The sequence below is a fragment of the Manacus candei genome, unplaced genomic scaffold, assembly GCF_025592945.1.
Source record: "Manacus candei isolate 608988 ecotype Guabito, Panama unplaced genomic scaffold, ASM2559294v1 h1tg000209l, whole genome shotgun sequence".
Taxonomy (NCBI): Eukaryota; Metazoa; Chordata; class Aves; order Passeriformes; family Pipridae; genus Manacus; species Manacus candei.
This window is the reverse complement of record NW_026138257.1, coordinates 320,875-343,664: the sequence shown is the minus strand read 5'-3', so window position 1 is coordinate 343,664 and position 22,790 is coordinate 320,875. Positions and strand designations below refer to the sequence as shown.

At 47.7% G+C, this 22,790-nt stretch overlaps 1 long non-coding RNA gene across 3 annotated transcripts; it reads right to left on the bottom strand.

Moving 5' to 3' along the window:
• Window positions 1-722: 722 nt before the first annotated feature.
• LOC127464325 (uncharacterized) lies at window positions 723-22,732 on the bottom strand. Of its 3 annotated transcripts, XR_007901301.1 has the most exons (10): window positions 22,633-22,732; window positions 21,841-22,029; window positions 21,760-21,786; window positions 12,126-21,679; window positions 8,952-12,041; window positions 5,252-5,325; window positions 4,359-4,425; window positions 2,220-2,286; window positions 1,905-2,094; window positions 723-1,537 (listed from the first exon to the last, which is right to left on the bottom strand). It is a non-coding gene; the product is annotated as an uncharacterized LOC127464325 (long non-coding RNA). The 3 variants fall into 3 exon arrangements; XR_007901302.1 differs by lacking the exons at window positions 8,952-12,041; window positions 12,126-21,679; window positions 21,760-21,786 and having other exon boundaries at window positions 21,875-22,029; window positions 22,633-22,716; XR_007901300.1 differs by lacking the exons at window positions 8,952-12,041; window positions 12,126-21,679; window positions 21,760-21,786; window positions 21,841-22,029; window positions 22,633-22,732 and adding an exon at window positions 5,430-5,895.
• Between the last annotated feature and the right edge of the window lie 58 nt (window positions 22,733-22,790).

Below are 22,790 nucleotides of genomic sequence, written 5' to 3'. Positions count from 1 at the left end.
TTCGCGCACGCGCGTTGCGGCCTCGCGCACCTGTACTCCGCGCACGCGCGCTGCGGCCTCGCGCTCCTTTGCCTCGCGCACGCGCGATGCGGCCTCGCGCACCTGTACGTCGCGCACGCGCGCTGCGGCCTCGCGCACCTGTACGTCGCGCACGCGCCCTGCGGTCTCGCGCACCTGTACGTCGCGCACGCGCCCTGCGGCCTCGCGCACCTGCGCCGGCCCCGCCCCCCGAGGCCCCCGCTCCCCGCCTCGCTCCTCCCCCGAGGGGCGGCCCGTCCGTCCGTCCGTCCGTCCGTCCGTCGCTCCCGGTGCCCCGGGCGGGATCGGTCGGTCGGTCCCGGTGCCCCGGGCGGGATTGGTCCGTCGGTCGGTCCCGGTGCCGCGTCGATCGGCGGGCAGGAGGGGCCGAGCCCCGCGGTCGGGGAGCCGGAGCGCAGCCGCCCGTCTGTCCCCGTGTCCGCGCTCGGGCAGCCCCGGCAGCGCAGCCGGCCCCGGAGCTGGCACTGACCGTGCCGCGGCTCAGGCACAGCCCGCTCCCGGCTCTGCTTTCAGCATTCCCCTCCCGCCTTCGCAACCTCTGCAATTTCCAACAGCCACTTCTTCCCCGCACTCAAGAAGGTGCAGCTCATCCCACACCTGAGGCTCTCCTTCTTCTCCCCCCCCCCCCCCGTCTCTGCAACTCGCACCCTCCACTGGCAAACCCTCTGGTTTTAAAAACCCACTTAAAATATTTAATCTTTATTTCCAGATGAGGCAGGTCCTGCCTAGGATGCAAACAGCTACACAAGAGGAAATAAGAAACCCGGGCGCTGCCATGGGAGTCAAAGGAGGGAAAGACTGCAGACAAACACTGTCAGGAAATGCACTCTTAATAAATCTCCGCCGCTCTCCCTCCTCTGCACGGACGGGCCGCAGGGAGCACGGCCAGCTGGGCTGGCACCGGCTGGGCACGGGCAAAAAGGAATCCTTCCTTGCAGTCGCCCGCGCCGTGCTCGGGGAGGGCGGGAGGTGAACCACGCTGGAAAGGAACGTCTCTCGCTCCTTGAAATCCCGGCTTCCCACAGAGAGACAAATCTTCCTTTGGAAGTGTCGCCGCCGCCTGTTGTGCCCCTGGGATGCTGGTTCAGCACGGACACGGGGAGCAGCTGGCAACCACAGCCCCTCTGGCCCGGGCCCAGGACGGCACCCGCAGCATGGACAGGGTTTGCCCCAGTTCAAAACTGAGCACCACCCTGATGCTGCCCAAAACACCCCAAAGCCTGTCCGAGTGCCAGCGATGTAATTCCCGGAAAATGAATCTCCTCTTTTATGCTGACGCTGCTGGCACTTGGGAATGCAGGCACATTGTGTTTGTGGAACAGCACGGGCAGCCATTCCCAGGGCCCACCTCCCAGAGCTCCCACATGCCCCCCACGTGTGTCCTGCCCACCCCAAATCCCTGCCCTTCCAGCCGGAGCCGGCAGCCAGCAGCACTGGTAAAGCCAGGGCCATCTGCCCTCAGCAGCACTAAATCCCAAGCCAGAGCCCTCGGAGATGCCTGAAAATAAAAGGGTAGCGTTGGAGAAAAATCCATAGGAAGAAACATATTGCTGTCATAAAAAACTTCAAAATCTGTTAAAAACTCTATGACAACAATGTAATGGGATTCCCAGGGACCTTATTAGTGCTCTTGGCTCCATTTATGTGTAGTTTTAGTCCCTCAATTAGCAGCCTGTAGAACTTATCCTGGGATTTGGAGGTTGAGCAGGGTTTGCTTTGGATGGACCTTCACTTCTGGCCCCAATTTGTGCAAACACAACTTTGGCAATGTGGTTAAACACGTGACCTCAGCTCTTCCCTCACAAAGGTGCCCTCTTTATTCCCCGGAGGTGAACTCCCGTGCTGCCCCCAGGCTCTCCACTCACCCCTCAGAGTGACCCCAGAGTGTCCATCCTGTCCCCCGCAGGGCCCCGGGCACACGGGGAGGTCCCTTTGCCCACAGGGCCTTTCTCCTGCCCCTCTCCAGCCCGAGGCTCCTCCGCTCGCTCTCTCCGGCCTCGCCGTCCCACACCAACCCACAGCCAGCTCAGGCAGGGAAATGACACCAGGCAACAGCTGCAAAGGCACAAAGAGGAGAGCTGTCAGCCAAAGGCACACAAAAGGCAAAGGCTTCAGAAAACATTTCTGCAACCTGACTGCTAATTATTGCCAGTTTCCCAGGGAGAACCCCACGAACTCACAGCCAACAAGGCCTGACAGTCCCTGCAGCCGCAGCTCAGCACACGGACAGAGAGGCAATTCCACCACCTGAAAGGGAAAAAGAAGAAGGAAATGGTGACATTTTTCTTTAAAAGCTATTTTAAATTCTTAAAACAGAACAAAGACTTGTTTGGAATTTTGTTGGGTACACAGTGAGTGTTGGGCACAGGGCACGTCACTAATCCAGATTTCAGTGGGGCTCTCTGGGGCCAGACCAGCGGATTTCCCAAGTTCAGTTCCTGCCCAAGGACTGATCGGAGCTCCCCGTGCCCCGGATCGCTCATCCCAACACTCCCAGCCCCGTCCCCGAGCCCTCGGTCCTTTCCCCGCCGGGACTCCCGAACCCTCCCGGCCCTGCCCGGCTCTGGCCCGGGCCCGGGGCACCCTCGGCTTGTGCCCCGCAGTCTCCGCCTGGCGGACACGGCCGGTACTGCAGCCCCGACACCGCCGGCGCCGCAAAGGACCCCCCGCGCCCCCCGCGCCCCATCCGCAGCCCCCCTGCCCTCCCTGACACACAGCCCCAAACCCGCCACCTGCCTCACAAAGCGCCCACGGGGATCGGCCTCGCTGCACCCGCGGGCCAAAGCACCCACTCGACGGACACCCCAAAATCAGCCCCTCCTGCCCACTGCTCACAACCTCAACCCACCTCCAGACACTCCTGCTCTGCCCACCACACTGCCCCGACTTTAACACCCCACATTTTCCACACCTCTCCACCACTCATCACCTCACTTTACCTCAATTTACCTCAGTTTACCTCAAAGAAAACACTTTATTTTCTTTCTTCTTATTTTATTTTATTCTATTTTATTTTAGTTCTTTTTATTTTTTTTTCATTTTATTTCTTTTCATCTATTTGAGTTCATTTTTGAAATTATTTAATTTTATTTTCCTTTTATTTCGTTTCTTTCTTTTTTCATTTTATTTTATTTTCATTTTATTTTTATTTCCATTTTATTTTATTTCTTTTTACTTCATTTTCATTTTATTTTCTTTCTTTTTATTTTTGTTTATTTTATTGCATTATTTATTATTTTATTTAATTTTATTTTCCTTTTATTTTGTTTCTTTCTTTAATTTAATTCTATTTTCATTTTATTTTATTTCTTTTTATTTTATTTTATTTTATTTTCATTTTATTTTATTTTATTTCTTTTGAGTAATTTCATTTTCATTTTAGTTTTATTTTTTCCTCTTATTTTTGTTTATTTTTTGCATTTTTTATTATTTTATTTAATTTTATTTTCCTTTTATTTCACTTCTTTCTTTAATTGCATTTTATTTCATTTTCTTTTTTCTTTCTTTTTATTTTTGTTTATTTTATTTCATTTTTATTATTTTAATTAGTTTTATTTTCCTTTTATTTAATTTCTTTTTTTACATTTCATTTTATTTTATTTTTCATTTATTTTCTTTATTTTTATTTCATTTTATTATCATTTTATTTCATTTCATTTTTTTTCTTTTTACTTCTTTTCATTTTACTTTTTCTTTTCTTTTTATTTTATTTCCTTTGTTTCATTCTCTCCCCGCAGAGAATCAACCTCCTTTTGAAGCCCCAAAACCTGCCCTTCCAGCCCACAACTGGTCACCTCGTTTTTAACATGAGATCTTCATTCTCTCCCCCACAGATCACCTCACATTTAACCCCCACAGTTTTCACAGCCTGCACACTGCTGATTATCTCTTTTTTTACCTCCAAATAGTCCATCTCTACCTTGTAGGTTTTCTCAAGTTTTACCCCCAGAACTTTCCTTACCTGCCCACTACTGACGGCCTCAGTTGAACCCAAAATCTTCCTTCTCTCTGCTACACACTGCCCCAGAGTTTACCCCAATGTTTTCCCTCCCTGTCCACTGCTGATTCCTCAGTTTCACCTCCAAATAGTCATTCTCTGCCATGGATACTCTCTCCTATCTCACCCCACAACTTTCCCTTCCAGCCCACTCCTGATTACCTCTGTTTTAACACAACATTTTCATTCTCTCTGCTACAGATTGCCCCTGATTTTAACCCCCAAACTTTCCCTACCTCTCCACATCTGATCATCACATTTAGATCTAAATATGTTCAATCTCTACCCTATAAACAACCCAGGGAGAACCCCACGAACTCACAGCCAACAAGACCTGACAGTCCCTGCAGCCACAGCTCAGCACACGGGTAGAGAGGCAATTCCACCACCTGAAAGGGAAAAAGAAGGAGGAAACAATGATTTATTGGTTTTAAAGTTATTTTAAGTTCTTAAAACAGAGCCAATATGTGCTTTGGAATTTTGTTAGGTGAATAAGTAGCAGTGGGCACAGGCCAGGTCATTAATGCTGATTTCAGTGGTGCTCTCTGGGGCCAGACCAGCTGATCTCCCAAGTTCAATTCCTGCCCAAGGACTGATCTGAGCTCCCTGTTCCCTGCATTGCTCATCCCAACACTCACAGCAATCTCACCTCAGCCCACAGGCTCTCTGTCCTCAGAGGCAAACACAGCCCACTGGGACACAGCTCTGGCACCGCATTTCCTCTCACTCCTGCTCTCCTGCAAAGCCCCAGGGAGATCCAACCCCTCAGCCCCTGCATCCCTGGACACCAGGGGAACTGGAGCCCGACCCGGATCCCAGCGCCCTGGACAAGTGTGTTCCCACAAGCACGTGCCTGTGGCTCCATCCAGCCCATCCATCCCTCCCTTCCCCCCAGGGACATGGCTGGAGCCCCTCACAAAAAAACGACTCATCAGCTCACCCAGATGCTGAGTGAAAGCTTCACCTTTCCACCAATTTGTCCAGAAAGGGTCAGGACACAAAAGTCTTGCTGTCCTTTACCTCCCCTGGACAGGCTGTCATCTACACCTTAAATCATGGGGGCCACGTGCTTGCCTTCCCACGGAAAACAATTGTTATTCCCTCTCAGAAAGGCAGCCCCAAAATATTGATTTCCTGTTTATGACTTGAATCGCTCCCCTCCTGACTTGCTGAGCTATTACACTCCAAATACACCCTCTGTCCCCTACAGTTTACCTCCAGTTTTATGCCCAAAATATTCCCAGACACCAGGACATTCTCTTGCTTCCAAGGCAGGACCGATCATCCCTCTAGGAAAAGGCAAAGAGGAAAAGGTCCATCAAGCAATGCATAACTTAGCAAGTGAGTTTAACAAATACCATCAGGTTTTGTGCACCGAGGAAATAAAACTCACTGGTTTTAGGAGCGAAAATATCAGGGGAAATTCCTGGCTGGAGAGACTCCCCGGGATCCACGGCTCCTGTGCAGAAGCTCCCGACAAAAAGTGCTCCCAGCAAACCCCCCGGCAGGGCCGGCCCCTCGTCATCCTCACCGGCCACACCTGGGGCTGCCCCGTCCCTTTGTCGCCCTCGCCGGGCTCTGGGGTTCTTTTGGGCCGCTTTTGGCTGCGGGTTTTGGGGACCGGTCCCAGCCCCGGCCGAGCTCCCCGCAGCCCTCGCTCGGCCCCGCGGGGATTTGTGCCTCCTCCCAAGGTGCCAAATGGCTGCAAAGCCCGTCGGGAGCCGCTCCCGGGCTTTCTTCCCAGCCTTTCCTGCCCAGCACCGCAGCGGTCGCAAAGGAAACCAGACAAACGGGAACAAAAAGACCCGAATGGCGCCGTGCCGACCCCCGGCTCCTCCCGCCGAGCCCGGGCAGAGCCCGAGAGCTGCAGCCCCCGGGCCCCGCCGCGGCTCCCCCGCCGTCCCCCGGCACCTCCCGCCCGTCCCGCCCCGCAGCGCCGCTCCCGCTGCCCCCCGAGCACGGGAACGAACCCATCGCCATCGCCCAGGGCCCATCGCCCATCGCCCATCGCCATCGCCCATCGCCCATCGCCCATCGCCCATCGCCCATCGCCCATCGCCCACCGCCCATCGCCACTCGCCCATCGCCCATAGCCCATGGCCCCCGCACGGGCCGGGCCCGCCCGCAGCCTCGGCTGCGACCCCGCGGGGAAGGGACCCGGACATCCCAGTATGGATCTCGTCCCGCCCCGGCACTCCTTGGACGGGCATCGCCCCGCCCCACAGGATCCTTTTATGGACATAACCCGCCCTACACAACCCTACATGGGCATCGCCCCGCCCCACAGGATCCTTTTATGGACATAACCCGCCCTACACAACCCTACATGGGCATCGCCCCGCCCCAACACTCCTTTTGGGGGCATAACCCCGCCCTACACAACCCTATATGGGCATCGCCCCGCCCCGACACTCTTTTTAGGGGTATAATCCCGCCCTACAGAACCCTATATGGGCATCGCCCCGCCTTGACACTCCTTTTAGGGACATAACCCCGCCCTGCAAAACCCTACATGGGCATCGCCCCGCCCCACAGGATCCTTTTATGGATAGAACCCGCCCTACACAACCCTACATGGGCATCGCCCCGCCCCGACACTCCTTTTAGGGGCATAATCCCGCCCTACAGAACCCTATATGGGCATCGCCCCGCCTTGACACTCCTTTTAGGGACATAACCCCGCCCTACACAACCCTACATGGGCATCGCTCCGCCCCGACACTCCCCTTATGGGCATCCCTCCGCCCCATATGCTCTTTTTATGGTCATAGTCCCTCCCTAAAACTCCTTTTTTGGGCATCGCCCCACCCTACGAACCCCTTGTATGGTCACAGCCCCACCCCACACCCCGTCTATGGTCACAGCCCCACCCCACACCCCGTCTATGGTCTCAGCCCCACCCCACACCCCTCTACGGCCCCGTCCCCCCGACCTGTCCGTCCCCTCGGTCCCCGCCCCACACTCCTCTCACGGGCCCCGCCCGCCCCTCCCGCTGTCACTCATCCCAGTCCCGCCCCTCCCGCATTCCCGCTGGGAATGCCCCGCCCGTTCCCCGCTCCCGCATTCCCGGGGGGATCGGACGCTCCCGGCCGAGGGCAGCGCTGCGGGGACGGTCGGGGGGGTTTGAATGTGCCCCGATCCCTCGGTCCTTTCCCCGCCGGGACTCCCGAACCCTCCCGGCCCTGCCCGGCTCTGGCCCGGGCCCGGGGCACCCTCGGCTTGTGCCCCGCAGTCTCCGCCTGGCGGACACGGCCGGTACTGCAGCCCCGACACCGCCGGCGCCGCAAAGGACCCCCCGCGCCCCCCGCGCCCCATCCGCAGCCCCCCTGCCCTCCCTGACACACAGCCCCAAACCCGCCACCTGCCTCACAAAGCGCCCACGGGGATCGGCCTCGCTGCACCCGCGGGCCAAAGCACCCACTCGACGGACACCCCAAAATCAGCCCCTCCTGCCCACTGCTCACAACCTCAACCCACCTCCAGACACTCCTGCTCTGCCCACCACATTGCCCCGACTTTAACAGCCCACATTTTCCACACCTCTCCACCACTCATCACCTCACTTTACCTCAATTTACCTCAGTATACCTCAAAGAAAACACCTTATTTTCTTTCTTTTTATTTTATTTTATTTTATTCTATTTTATTTCTTTTTATTTTATTTCATTTCTTTTCTTTTCGTTTATTTAATTTTTTATTATTTAATTTTATTTTATTTTTTAATTTTATTTTCCTTTTATTCCGTTTCTTTCTTTTAATTTAATTTAATTTTTTTTATTTTTATTTTATTTTATTTTCATTTTATTTTCATTTTATTTTCTTTTATTTTATTTCTTTTTACTTCATTTTCATTTTATTTTCTTTCTTTTTATTTTTGTTTATTTTATTGCATTATTTATTATTTTATTTAATTTTATTTCCTTTTTATTTTGTTTCTTTCTTTAATTTAATTTTATTTTATTTCTTTTTATTCATTTTATTTTCATTTTCGTTTTATTTTTTCTTATTATTTTTGTTTATTTTTTGCATTTTTTATTATTTTATTTAATTTTATTTTCCTTTTATTTAACTTCTTTCTTTAATTGCATTTTATTTCATTTTCATTTTATTTTCTTTCTTTTTATTTTTGTTTATTTTATTGCATTTTTTATTATTTTATTTTGTTTTATTTTCCTTTTATTTAATTTCTTTTTTTAAATTTCATTTTATTTTATTTTTCATTTATTTTCTTTATTTTTATTTTATTTTATTATCATTTTATTTCATTTCATTTTTTTCTTTTTACTTCTTTTATTTTAATTTTTTCTTTCCCTTTATTTTATTTCCTTTGCTTCATTCTCTCCCCGCAGAGAATCAACCTCCTTTTGAAGCCCCAAAACCTGCCCTTCCAGCCCACAACTGGTCACCTCGTTTTTAACATGAGATCTTCATTCTCTCCCCCACAGACCCCCTCACATTTAACCCCCACAGTTTTCTCCACCTGCACACTGCTGATTATCTCTTTTTTTACCTCCAAATAGTCCATCTCTACCTTGTAGGTTTTCTCAAGTTTTACCCCCAGAACTTTCCTTTCCTGCCCACTACTGACGGCCTCAGCTGACCCCAAAATCTTCCTTCTCTCTGCTACACACTGCCCCAGAGTTTACCCCAATGTTTTCCCTCCCTGTCCACTGCTGATTCCTCAGTTTCACCTCCAAATAGTCATTCTCTGCCATGGATACTCTCTCCTATCTCACCCCACAACTTCCCCTTCCAGCCCACTCCTGATTACCTCTGTTTTAACACAACATTTTCATTCTCTCTGCTACAGGTTGCCCCAGATTTTAACCCCCAAACTTTCCCTACCTCTCCACATCTGATCACCTTGATACCTAAATACGTTCAATCTCAACCCTATAAACTATTGCAAGTTTACCCTCAGAACTTGCTCCAGCCTCCCCCAGCTCTCCATTTCTCTTCTCCAGAGTGCAGCTGGACTCTCAGGGAGTCATTCCAGCCTGGCTGGTGCCCGGCTCCATGCGCTCCATCGGGCAGCTCTTCAGGCCAAGGAGCTCCTCTGGGTTTGTGCAACTAACTGGAGCTAAAAAAGGAAAGTCAACCGAGTATTCCAGGCCGGCAGGAATTAAAGGAGATTATGCTGGCCGTAACATTCCGACTGGGAATTTAATGCAGCAACATAAGGAAGATGAGACACTCACTGCGGTGATGTGCACATGCACCGTGCAGCCACGAGAGGGCAGCGAGACACCGCAGGAGAAATCACTCCAAGCGTCCCAGGACCTCGCTCCGCCGGGGAACAAATGAATGGAAGGGTTTGCTCCTGCTCGTGCTGGGAGGAGAAATGAATCCAAACCCAAGACACTTTTACAGCAGAGATGGGAAAGATTACTAAGATAAACAACACTGCCCTGTGTGTTGTTTGTCATTGCAGTCATAATAGATGTATAATATATTGCACGTGTATTCTGTGTAATATGCACTAAATATGTCAAACACTTGTAATAAATATATGTAATACATTATAAAAAACTTATAATTCATGTTATTTTTAAAATATTATCAATTCAAATTACCCTATCACATTTTAGGACTGCATTGAAAAGATAATAATTTCCTAACAATTACTAAAGGAAAACATCACTATGCAGGTGGGTAACCACTGGAACAGAAGCCCAGAGGGGTTGTGGGATCTCCCTCTTTGGAGATGCTCGAAAAGGAAAGGCCCCGGGCAATGGGACAAGGCTGTGACACACTGGTGTGACTGGCTGCTTTGCACAGTGGTTACACAGAGCCCTACAGAGCTCCTGGCCCAAGGATGTGACTCTGACTTTTGACCTCTGGTAGCACTGCAGCCACACAATAAACTATAATTAGTTAATAATAAACTGCATGTGCCAAGCAGACTACAGGCTGCTTAAGTCTTCTGACATGCACGTTTCTCTGACACATCTCAGGTATCTTATGACATGAGTTGCAAAGGAAAAGAGGGAGAAGAGAGACAACTAAAGATCAAGGATCAGATGTTAACTCCTGCCCCTTCAGTTGCTGGTACCAAGTCTGTAACTGTGCATGCCCCACAAATCACAGACACACTTCGTGCCACTGTACTCCATAAGCAAATGATCAGTGTAGTCAAATGCAGGTGGTTCCTGCTTGACAACATTTAGAACTCTGTAGTTCCTGCAAATAAAGGTCTTACCCTACTGGCCATACATAGGCAAGTCTCCAGCTAGACCTTGCAAGAGTGTGGAGTCCAGGAGGAGACCCTGTGTTAGCAGTACTAACCAAGCAATGAGGTCAGTATAGGATAATGGGGAAAACTGAACTCTGCTACAACTAAATGTCATGTTGATAAATGCAACTTCACCGTTTTTTATAAACAAAATTAAACAATTTGCTTCACAGTAGCTAATGCACCGTTAATTCAAACCCCACAGAATAACTCACTGGACACAGTTAATAGTCAGCAGACCACATAGGCCAGGCTTTGAAAGCATTTAATATTCACTGAAGTGCTGCTTGTATCCAATTATAACTCACTACTTGCCATCTTAATAATTTAAATCTGTCCACTCTTTAGAGAGAAAAAAATGCACTAATCAAAGACATGAATGCACCTTTTGCTTTTGACAGCATTAAATTAAAACTAAATGGTAGATCTTGAATGAGTTACTCTGCAAGAATAAAGGCATTAATGAGGTAATTTCATTATAGAGGCTCATCCAAGCCTATGTGAAAACAAGGGAAGTAAATGGAGAGGAAAGCCGCTGAGGAAATTAGGGTTCCTTCCACACTAATTAATGTTTTGGGGCATTTAGTACAGGCACCAAATTAACTGCTCCAAAGAACTCCATTAGAAAAAAAAATACATTGTTGCCCTGCCATGTAATTAGAAGACAGTACAAGCAGAACACTTAATGAGTATAAAGCCAGCCTTTAACTTATTCTGCCCAGCTTCTGAAAACATGCCATTGTGGAGGCCTAAGTTTAAGGAAGCACTAGGCGTACAATATAGGATTGTTTAGGTCCTTCTGTTCGGTGAGCTGTAAACAGGTAGCCCTGAATGAGAGACTCTGAGACTCCTGGGAGGCCCGGCTTCCCAGAAAAAAAAAAAAAAAAAAAAAAAGAAAAAAAGAAGGAAAAAAAAAGGGGTCTTAAATGCATCCAGAAAGAAGAAAAAAAGGTGAATAGGCCCGGCAGAGCCAGCACAGTGAATGCTCACCGCTGTCTTAAGCGATTACATGATGTTGTGCCACCCCCTCTCATTGAGTTATCTTTACACTGCTTTTGTCTCCTCTAATTGAAGCTGATGAGGTGCTAATTGGTTGCTTTTTTAAAAAAGCACTACTTAAGCAGTGGCAAACAGAGTAAGACAGCGTGAGTGGAGTTAATGAGGGCTTAGAAAAAAAAAACAACAAAACCCAACAAATAAAAACCCCACCAAGACCGACCAACCTACCTGAAAAACCCCAAACCAAAACAAGTCCCATAAGAATGCGTGCACAAACACATACATGCCTTCGTGCTGGTATAAACGCAGCCGAGAAGGGAAATGACTGAATTTAGTAACTGGCTGTAAGGATTTCAGTTCGGTGAGAGAAGGGGCAATACCAGGAATAAATTAATGCCCAGCACTTCGTGAGGCATCCTTGGCACCTCAGGGTGTGCCAGTGCACACCAGTACCTGGCGGGATGACTCACAGACTCCTGCCATGGATGGGCATCGCCAGCAGCCCCTGCAGGCTGCACCCTGCCAAACTAAAGCCCTGCAGACTAGGCTAGGCTGGACAGTTTTCTAGTCCGAAGTAATTGAATACCTTTGCTTTTAAACTGAGGCAGAAGCAGGTTAGAAATCCCCCGGAGCCCTGTGTCGTGTGTAACAGTTCCTACCCACAGTCAGATCGCTGCTTTAGCAGGAGAAACGCTGCTGCCCCGGGGCGAGCTGCTCTGTGGCAGCAGATGCCTGCTCTGTGGCAGGAGATGCCCGTTCTGTGGCAGGAGATGCCTGCTCTGTGGCAGCAGATGCCTGCTCTGTGGCAGGAGATGCCTGCTCTGTGGCAGGAGATGCCTGCTCTGTGGCAGGAGACACCCACCCTGTGGCAGGAGATGCCTGCTCTGTGGCAGCAGATGCCTGCCCTGTGGCAGGAGATGCCCAAACCACCACAATAGTCTAGGCAGACATGTAGACACAGAATGCTTTTTCGGCAGCCGTAAGCCTCTGTGTTCACAAGTAAGAGATACCTTTGGGGCTCCAGGAATAGGCTGCCCAATGATGACATGTTCGTACTCTCCTGTCACGGGCTCAGTACCACCAGACAATTCTCTAGATCCTTCAAAATGCCTCAGCTAAGCAGCTTCCTATTGGACAAAAAGAGGAATGTGGAGCTCAAACTCCTGCAGTCAGCTCAAAACCACAGTGTACTTATCACTGCAATTCCTGTGATCTATTTATGTAGAAGAGCAATAAAGTCCCAGGGCTCCCCCTTTTCCCCTTCTGTTTTTTTTGTTTTGTTGTTGTTGTTGTTTTCTATGTTTTCTGTTCTTTTTCTTTTTTTTTGCCTGTGTATAACCTCAGTTAGAAAAACCAGCTAGTTTACAAACAGCCAGTTCCTTGGGTATGTGCTTATGCCTGGTAATTTGTAGCTCTATTCACATTCTAAATGGGATTCTTTTCACTTTAATGCATGGTCACTTGTTTTTGTTTTGGTTGTCATGAAAACGAGGGATTTCTTGCAGGCTGGCAGAAAGAAACCTCCTAGTGAACAAAGTTACAACTAATTCCTCCAAACGTGTTCCCAGAGCCATCCATCTGTGAAATGGGCAACGGAGTTCCTTGCTTTGAGGAGTCCAAAAAGATGCAAAGCTGAAAAAAACTTGGACCCCTTAAGGCTAATTGAGCAAGTATCTTTTTTTTTTCTTTTGCCACTAGTGCATTTGAAAATGTTCCTGTGTTTTCCACGGCAGGATCGTGCCTGCAGAGACCTGTGCTCTTGTCCCTGTGGCCTGCTGTGTTCTCCCAGAATGCTTGCAGGAGGGAGTCCCTCGGGTTTCCTTTGGGTCCCATGGCTTAACAGCTTCTGTTTTCCCCCAGACCAGTGTGACATGAGTTGTGAAAATGCACGCTGTGCATGCCAAGATGCAATCCTTAAACATGTTATACCCCCTTTCCACTTCCTGCCCCCGTTTCTTTTTTGCCTTGCCGCTGTTGAGAAAGGTGCTTCCCAGCCCCTCTCCCTTCTAATGACCATGGCCAATTGTGCACTGATTTAAATAGGAACGACCTTCCTTTTCTGAAGGTGATGGTGATCCTGTTCTTAAGGAACAGAAGCAGGAGGGCTGGGATCCTTCCTCAGCTCCCAGTGTTCCTAGTCTTGGTGAGTGATGGCTTCAGTGCCTGGTTGCTGCTCCATCAGCTGCAGTTTGGGGGCATATGCAGCACATGAATGCAGTCCTACCACCCTGAGGAGTGCCAAAGGTGGGATCCACTTACCCAGCCCACGGGATAGCAGATCTCATCAGATGCTGCTAATGAGGGGACCAAAGGTGCCTTAAACCACTTGCTCTTATCGACAGGTTTGGATCTGGAAATCCTACCTTCTCCTGCAGAGGTGGAGAGTAGTTTAATGGTTGCAAAGTGCATGGAGCAGATGTCATGTGCCAAAGGCAAAATCACATTTGTAATTAAATTAGTGTTGCACATTGCTAGAGCAGAAGCATCTTTTGGGCCTGCTGGGAGTTGTTCCTGAATGCATTTTCAGGCCATCTCACCTGTGAGCCTGAGTGAGTGGCTCCTACCATCAGTGGACGATAAATGTCATCTTTGACTCCAGAAGGAATTTGGCAGCTATCCCTGCATGAGAGGTAGCAGATGGCAGTGTATCCTCTGTGGTGCAGCAACTTGTGTGGAAAGTGGGAAGCACCAAAGCCACTCGACCACCACTACTGGCACCAATAATGTCCCCAGAGAAAGCAAGCAGCAGAAGAGAGGCTGGTAAGCAAAACTTCCATGTCTTTCCCTGTCCTCCTTCCTGCTGCTTCGTCTCGCAGAGTCTGAAAATGGCTCTTCCTCAACATCGATCATTCTGGAAATGTTAGTTCAGCAAAAATTGACTCGAGGTATTGTTTAATAGGTAAGCCCTTTTAGAAACTTCATGTGAAGAGAAAAGGCACAAGGGGTGACAGCAAAGGACTCTAGCCTATACCAGGTGATCTTTGAAAGAGAAAACCCACTGTTTCCAAAGGAAATAACCTTAAAAGTAACACAGAAGGCTCTGAAAATTCACAAAGGTTGGAAAGAATTCTTCCGAGGGAAGGGTGGGCAGGTTTTTACTCCTGTGCTTTCAGCCCCCTCCCCTGCTGAGGTTGCTCAGCTGCTGAGGGAAGGCCTATTGTCAGCAGAGAAATAAATTTACCAGAGAAATCAAATAAGTAAACAAAGGGAGGGGAGGTAAAACAAGTGAGAGAACAGAAGTGTAGCAGAGGCAAGGCTCAAAGTCTGGGGAAGACATCTGACAGTGAAAGGGACTCGTCATGTAGCCAGAAGAGAGGCAGCAGTGAAAAAATGGGGCAGTTCAAGCTGTGCTGTGCTGAGGATCACATGAGCAGCTCGCCCAGAGCTGCACTCAAGAAGCCAAAGTTCAAAGGTAGGGATGCTTCCATGTTTTTCATGGTTCACTTCTGGGTCATTTGATTGAAAAGATCCTAAATTTGACAATTCCTAATGTTCAAAGAGGTTTAGATGTTTTTAAATCCATTCAGCTCATCCCTGCTCGAAATAAACATGAATGGGTCAATTGTTCCTTTTAATAAAATTCAACTAAAAAATAGCCATTCAGTGCCACAGAAGGGCACGTTGTCTCTCACTGAAGAGGAAAGTGAGGATGTTCAATTCTTAAAATGTTTGATAAAATCAGAGAAGAGCTGTCTGAATGTTGTCACTGCAGCCCTAGAGCTGAGTAAAGCATAAAAGGAGGTAAGTAGGAGACAGAATATCTCAATAAGGGACACATATGGATCATTGAGTCTCCCTGCTCCTCAAAGGACTATTACAACTAAACTATATGGCTAAGAGTGTCATCCAGATGCTCCTTGAACTCTGGCAGGCTTGGAGCTGTGATCACTTCCCTGCAGAGCTTGGTTCAGTGACCCACTAGCCTTCCAGGGAAGAATCTTTTACTAACATCCCATCTGAACTTCCCCTGGTGCAGCTTCATTCCATCTCCTCATGTCCTGTCTCTGGTCACGAGAGAGAGGAGACATCTATGAAAAATGAAACTATCAAAACAGTAATTGCTGCCGTGAGGCTTCCACAGGCCATATTTGGATTATGTCATTTGATTCTCCCAAGCATGTTAAGTTCTCAGCAGTTCATTCAGTGGATTTAGCTACCCAATTTATGCATCCATTTGAAATCTAGCCTCTTGTACTTAGGGAGCTGTAGAAAGCACGATGCCCTTTATTAACTGATGACCACTCATTATTTCTAAGATTTTAGTCTTGATCCAGGAATAACAAGTAGCAAGTTGCTTCTCCCAAAAAATATTTATCTGTGATGGCATCCATGAATCAGTGTCAGAGGGAGATGTGCCTTGTCTTTATCTCATATTCCTGTCATTTGTTTAACCACCCTGCTATTTATCTGGGGAATGGAGCACATATGAACATAATGCTGTCTGCACAGTGAAAAGCATTTACTTCCTTTACTGTGGAATGTCACTTAAGAAAAGTCGAAAAAACCAAGGTAGCTGGAATCATTTAAGAAGTCAAGAGCTTGCTGAATACCAACCAAGAGCTGTATGGAAGCTACAAAGCTTCAGCATAACTGACTGGTGCATTTCCCACCACTTAACCTGTGGAGTGTCTGAATTAATCCCAGGGTTTATTTGTTACCCTCGGTAACATTTTGGCCGGTACATCTGCCAGATCAAATGCTGAATAAAACCAGATTCAGCTAAATCAGGTTAAGCTAAATGCTTTCTCTATATCTAAATTTTCCAGTGGTGTTGGGATTCTGAGACTGCATAAACACACTAGTATGACTTAGAGCAGAAAACTACCAAAATTCCTTTAAAGATCAAGTTCTGTTAAGTCAGGCAGGGTATTTCCATCTGTTCTATACCAAGATAAATTCATATCAGAGAATGTCCAAGCAAGTTTTGGCACAGCTTTCCTGGGGCTTGCTCAGCAGGTGTCTGCACTGCAGTAACACACCCCAGGACAACTCCCAGCCTAGAGGGATGCCATGGGATGTGTTCTGCAGCAAAACAGCCTCGCTGTGCTCTTTGAAGCAGGACACTTCACTCTCAAAACTTTGGCGTTAGTCAGACTGGGGAAACCACAGACCCAGCATGATTGTTGGATTTTCCAAGCTCCAGATAAACTTTTTAGTTTCTTTAGACTTTTAGTCATTTTTGATTCTTTGCATTGAACTAACCAGAAAAATTCTGCTCTTTGTCCCTCTCTGTACAGCATTTTCACAGGCAGACAAATCACTGCTCCCAACACTACTCAAGTCCTTTAACCATAGTGGTAAAAACACTTGGGGATTTAAACACTATTTAGATTTCTTTAGGCTGGGAGTGGGAAATATGAAGAATAAAGCAGAGCAATGGCTGTCATGGGAAGCAGGTGGGAAGGAAAGAAGAAATTGTGGGAGATGATCTGACCTGCCCAGTACCACACCAACACAGCAGCACAGGAGCTGCTCCTCAAAACTCTTGTGAAGAGATGCTGTGGCCTTGTGGCACTTTCTCCAGGTACTCAGCACTTGGAACAAAAGCAAAAGATCCACTAATATGTTGCATAAATTCTCCTTGTCACTGTTTAAAGCCATCACTTATTTAAGGCCATCACTTTATTTATTTAGGGCCGGGGAAATTACAGAAGGTAATTTCCCTTCCTGGGGCTTTGGGGGTTGGTTGGTTTGGTTGCCTGGTTTGTTGTTTTGGGTTGGTGTCTTTGTTTGTTGCTTGGTTTTCAGTTTTGTGACAGGCTGAATTTTCACATTTGATTGGCTGTGTTGTGCTTTCCTTAATCTGATCTCTGCCAATGGAGGCAGCCTGCCTTTCCTGACAGGTTGTTCCACATCTCATTTCATTTTAATAACACTTTTCCGTGAGCAAGAGTACACCTAACACTCCTTGCAGACTCCTTTGGTCCAGCTGCTGTCTCAATCTGTCCCACACAGCTGTCAGCTCACCTCCAGCACAGTCTGATTTCCTATTCAAAGTCCTACAGGGCATTTTAGAGAGAGCAGACCATTTAAAGTCCCTCAGTGCAAGCACATAGTCTAACACAAAATCACCTGCTTTTATGCCAAGGCTGCACATGAGAAAAACAGACATAAGGTGGCATCTAAAACTGTCCTAATTTATATATCCACAAGGGACACCTACTTCCAAAAAGCACAGCACCAAGTTAGAGGTGCCTGTATTCCTGAGGCAAGAATGACCCAACTGCTACAGAATATTCTGTGACACCAGTGTCATCTGACTGTCACAAAAAGCAGAGAACGCTTGTTTGTCTTAAAGAAAGCTTTGAAAAATGCCTGTGCAATTCTTTCTCTCGCAGACCACAAAGGATAGCTAAGGTACAAGTGAACTGAGAAAGCATTAGATATCTAATAGGTCCTTCCTACTCTTTGTACTCTATAATATTCTGTTCTGCTGCCTTATAGCACAGTAATCTGATTCCCAAATGTTCCTTATATCATATAAAAAAAATAATAATGTAAGATTCCGTTTTTTAAATATTACCATGTTTTAATAAATCCATCTCTGTTTGCTGCAGATGAGCTGCTTGGACATTTTATGCATGTCCATGGTATTTGTGTGTTTGCCCTGTCAAATCTCCCGTGAGATTGATTAGCTCCCAGAGCCTAAAGCCCTAGGAGAGGGTGTGTTACATCCTGAGCTCTTGGAAGCCTCATATCTTGCTTTTCAGTGTGCTAAATCCACCGGGCCGATTTCATTCTGACATTGTTACACAGGTAGTGACCTCGGGCAGGACTAACTCAGACAGAAGCCAACGCCCAGCCCAAGGGTGCGTGTGTTAGCCCCGGCAGCTTACGCAAACATTGACAGCTTCACACGGGGGAGCCGTGAAAGCCGGGAACGATGACTGAAGTATTTTTGGTTTGTCAGGCGTCATTGTTTTGGACTTCTCATGACCTCACTTAGCAGAACGGTCCCGCCGCCTGTAACCTTTGTCTCCAGTATTTTCAGTGATAACTAGCTCTGTAGGCATTTGTTTTCTATCATCAAATCATTAAATGGTAATGCAATTGTTAGTTTCATTTCCCCAGCTCTAATACATTTTGCAGCCAGTAACCATTCCCAGTTCATTAACTGACTGACCTCAGCATTAACACCCCCTCTGCTAGGGTTGCCTTGGAAACAAAGCTTCCTGTGCGTAATCCAAGCTTATCTAGCTCTTTATCCTACATGTGACCCTTAATTACTTGCTAAATTAGAATGGTTTTCTGAAAATCACAAGAGGAGGTTAATATGTTCTTCCAGAGCTGGTCAAGCTAAGATGACACTAAATTCACAGGGAATTCAAATTACATGATCCCTGAAGGCGTCTCTTTCAGAAGGAAGATGAACTTTCCCAATGGGAGGCAGTGTGCCGTGATAATGCTCCTGTCACTCACTTTCCTTGCCCTGCTTGTCCAGCTACAGCTTAATCCACTATGAACAATGTAGTAAGTAAATATCAGGTTGATTAATTATGGTGCAAGATTCAGTAACCACTTGTCTTCTGTAATTAACATTGTAATTGAAATTAAGTAATACACTTCATACAGAGATTTCTGGACTAGGAGGAGGAACAAGGGAGAATTCTCAAGGCTGCAACAAGGAAATTTAAAGAATAAGAACTGGGGTCAGAATATTAATTGTCTCTTTAAAATTGTGGTACATTTTAAGAAATTCTTTAGTCCAAAAAATAAGGGTTTTTTAAAGGTTGGACTTGATGATCTTGGAGATCTTTTCCAACCTTAATGATTCTATTATTCTAAAAAGAAAAATTATTACTTCCAGATGTCTTGGACTAGAGATGAAAAGGGGTTGGTTTGTTGAAATATTGCTCACAGCGTCTCAAAATACACCTTCTCTTCACCAATTTGATAAACAGAAATCATGAGAAAAGATGATGCTCTGTAGGATACACTTTGGAGAAGGGTCAGTTCAGAAACGTGAGCCAGACCCTCACATTCACTGAGGAACCTCATGAGTACCATAAGAAATTAGACCAAAAACATTAGAAGGGTGCTGAAAAGACAGAGAGAAATGGTGATCATGGTGCCTGGTGGCCAGAGAGGGGCCTGACACAGATTCCCCAGAGGAAGTCAACAATGATCTTTATCTCTCAGTCTAGTGATGTGTCCTCTACTCTTCCTTTGTGTTCGTAGGCAAGAGGAGAAGAGCAGCAGAAAGAGAATACTTTGCCATCTAAAAGAATGCTAAGCTACTGGATTGTAGCAGCTGTGATTTGTTTCTCTCACCCAACAGGAGAACAAAGGTATTTGAGTGAGAGAAGTCTTCTAAAAACACTGATTTTGTTGTACCACTAGACTGACATTGTTAGTTACATGGAATAAAGCTAATCAGTTTGAAAACCAATTCTAGAGATCCCAAACACTTGAGATTTGTCTCTAGCTGCTCCTGAGCTATCTCACCTTTGTCCCTGGTTAGATGCTTGTCAGGTCCCTAGGAGTTATCACAGAGGGGTGACAGAGATCTTGACAGTAGCATTGCAACCAACATGGGCTTTAAGGAAGACTTTTGGTGCAGCAGGCACTGCTGGGAGGCTTCCTAGAACAGCTACATGGTTACACAGATGTTCACATGTATGGGTCAAACTTCTTGGCATTAATCAAGCCTCCCTGGCACCAAGGGGCACGAGAGCTAAACAGTCCAAGTGGAAGGTCCACAAAGGGAAGAGCTGAAGAAAAGATCATTTGCTGATTTTTAAATCAAATATTTTGAAGTTTGGTATCCCTAGACTGTCTGCCACTTAGTCAAAGTATGTTTAAAATATATATTTACACATGTGCAAGTTCGCATGTGCATAAACATATGCACAAACAGTTTGATTACTTCACTTTCTTCTTCAGCTGGGGGAAATGAGTGGCTGAACTGGGATAGTTATTGCACTGTCCAGGAACCATTCAGTACAGGGTGATAATACGGACTAAGTGGAGTTTTCCTTTTTGACAGTACAGTAATAAAGAAAGAAGCATATGGTGATCTGGGAAACCCTGTTCCTTCACTGTGGCCTGCCATCAAGTATTCTGGAGCTTTGCATGCTCTGTGACAATCATGAAACAACTATGAAGTATTACATGAGAGGGGCACAGTCAGTCCATCACTCAACTGATGAGACATACAGCCAAAATGATGTGTGCAAAAGTTGTTCTGTGCAACTGCGTGGTGTTCTATTTTACACACTAATAAGCTGAGACAATGTAATACAACTCATAAAGTTATGCAGTTTAACATCTGTTCTCTTAAATCGTGCATTGCTTCTATGCTAGTGCCTCTAAGTGGCAGAATTTCAGACCTGCTTCTGTGTGTGGGTAAGAGGGTAAGAGAGGTGTTTGTTTCAAGGTGAGTGCTTTTGGTTTTCCAGACTCTTTCAGCGTGGTTCTGTTGTTTTATTGGCATACATTCCAGGATTACTGCCAAACTTGTGAAGTAGACAGGAGAGGGCCTCATGCTGTTCTGTTTGGGTCTTTGACGCATACAGCGTTTTATCCTCCTGAATAACTGCAGCACGCTGTATTGCTCCAGGGTGCCAGAACTTTACCTCAGAAACTACTTTCTAGGTCTTTAAAGAACAGAAAAACAGCTGAGCTTTCTGTGTCTAGATAGCTGCCAAAAGGAGACAGAATTACACCCCAATTCCCTTAACATCTCTCACATATGTACTCTAAAAAACCAAAACAGATTCATGAATTAGGGATATTTTAGAATATTGCTGGATGGAACACACTATGCAAAACAAAACATCAAGTACTTCTTTCTCTACAGAAATAAACATTAACTTATCGAGAGTACTCAATAAACTTATATGCAAAAGTTCTTCTAAAATTTATCTCAGATATATTTTGCTTGCATGTCTCATCTGGTCAATATATTTGCTTACTCCTTTGTGTAGCCGAAAAAGAGAATGTACTTTTCACAGTGAACATGTACAGTTTTACTTGCATCCATGCTGAAGATGTGTGCCATTTTAAAAAAAGAACTTAATCTCTCCTGAATGCCTCTAAGATCATCCTCTTCTTTAGCAGGCTCTGAACCTACTTACTGAGTCTTAAATTGCTCATACTCACAGATTAAGCAAGAGGAAAAGAAGGGATGTCAGAATCAAATGGGTAGGAAAAGGTAGAACAAAACACAAGGCTGTAAGGAAACTGAAAAAAAAAATTACTGTTTTCTGTGACGAGGCTGTAAGACAGGGTGCTAAATGAAAATGGAAAGAATGAAAAAGGAAGTTCTAACTGTTGGTTCGGTCATCAGTTTAACCGGGGCACACTCTGCTCAAGTGACCTCCCCTTCGCTGCAGTGAGACCTGCCCCCGCTCTGTGATGCTGCACACTGCGTGCGCATCACACACCTTCTCCCCCGCGTGCACATCACACACCTTCTCACCCGCGTGTACATCACACACCTTCTCCCCCGCGTGCACATCACACAGCTGCACACTGCGTGCACATCACACACCTTCTCACCTGCGTGCACATCACACACCTTCTCCCCCGCGTGCACATCACACACCTTCTCCCCCGCGTGCACATCACACACCTTCTCCCCCGCGTGCAGCATCTGTGTTTCTCACCTTTACGAGCCTGAGCCTCTCCGGGCACTGCTGGGGTCCCTCCCCACGAGTCACCACCGTCAGCTGGCACGGTCGAGGCGTACCTGGGGTTTGCTTTGCTCACGCGAGAAAGTGTTGTTTTTCCTGTGGGATTTCCCGACTACTCTGAAAATGGACTGAAAAAGAGCCTGTGTAAGTGGCGCCTTTGCTAAGAAAGTAATATTGAGGGGAAGGAAGAGCTTATTTAACCTTGGGACACTGCACACTGTTGCTCCCCGCGGGAGGCCGCAGTGCGGGAGGCCGCAGGACGGCGGCAGGCTCGGCGGAGCCGCAGCTGCCCGCGGGGCACGCGCCGGGCCCGCACAGCCCTCACAGCGCGCGGCCCGAGGGGCCGGGACGGGGCCGCCCCTCCGGCAGCTCCCCCGCACCCGGGGCTGCTCGAAACCGCCGGCAGGCCGGCTGCCCCACCGCCGGGAGGGACCGGGACCGGGACCGGGACCGGGACAGGGACAGGGACAGGGACAGGGACAGGGACCGGGACCGCGACCCTGCCGTGCCCTGGGAGCGCGAGCGGGAGGAGCCCAACCCCGGCCCGGCCCTCAGCGACGCCCTCACTCCGCCCCCTCACTCCGCCCCCTCACACCGAACCCCTCACACCGAACCCCTCACTCCGCCCCCTCTCACCGAACCCCTCTCACCGAACCCCTCTCACCGAACCCCTCTCACCGAACACCTCTCTCCGCCCCTCACTCCGCCCCCTCACACCGAACCCCACTCACCGAACTCCTCACTCCGCCTCCTCTCTCCGCCCCTCACACCGCCCCCTCACACCGAACTCCGCCGCTCGGCCCCGCCCCTCGGCCCCGCGCGCCGGCCCCGCCCGCTGGGCAGAGGGCTGTGGCGAGGCCCCGCCCCGTCTCGTGCCCGCCCCCGCGCT